Raw genomic sequence first — 443 nt, 5'->3', positions numbered from 1 at the left:
TAGAAAACACAAATATATATATATATACATATACACACACACACACACACACATACATATATATATATATATATGTGTGTGTGTAAACAAATGTTTTATTTGAATGATTTTTAAAAGCGAAAAATAAACATTTATATGTAACAGTAATCAGAAATGAAATTAAAATCTAGTCAAAGTACAACTTTATTTGTGGTTTTAGGGCGAGGCATCGTATGACACAAAAAAAGAAAAAAAAAGTAAACAGCACAAATAAATGAAAGAGAGAAAGATATTAACTGTTTCGTTTCCAAAAAAAAGACACGTGATTGTTTATCAACCACACTGTGGCGCAGGAGAGCAAGCGAGCGCACGCGCACTGTGCTCAGCCGGACTCTCTCTCTCTCTCTCTCTCTCTCTCTCTCTCTCTCTATCTCTCTCTCTGTCTTGCCTCCCTCCGCGCCTGC

General features: G+C 35.7%; 1 protein-coding gene across 1 annotated transcript in view; it reads left to right on the top strand.

The window, feature by feature from the left end:
- Positions 1–351: 351 nt before the first annotated feature.
- LOC107662843 (dnaJ homolog subfamily A member 2-like) overlaps positions 352–443 on the top strand; it is a 7,459-nt gene continuing 7,367 nt past the window's right edge. The window contains exon 1 of the mRNA XM_016452959.1: positions 352–375. The gene's annotated coding sequence lies outside the window, so the exon portion shown is untranslated. The remainder of the gene's footprint in view (positions 376–443) is intronic.

The sequence above is a fragment of the Sinocyclocheilus anshuiensis genome, unplaced genomic scaffold (genome assembly GCF_001515605.1).
Source record: "Sinocyclocheilus anshuiensis isolate Anshui unplaced genomic scaffold, SAMN03320099.WGS_v1.1 scaffold739, whole genome shotgun sequence".
Classification (NCBI taxonomy): Eukaryota; Metazoa; Chordata; class Actinopteri; order Cypriniformes; family Cyprinidae; genus Sinocyclocheilus; species Sinocyclocheilus anshuiensis.
The sequence above is the reverse complement of the archived record's forward strand: the minus strand, read 5'-3'. Positions and strand labels throughout refer to the sequence as shown.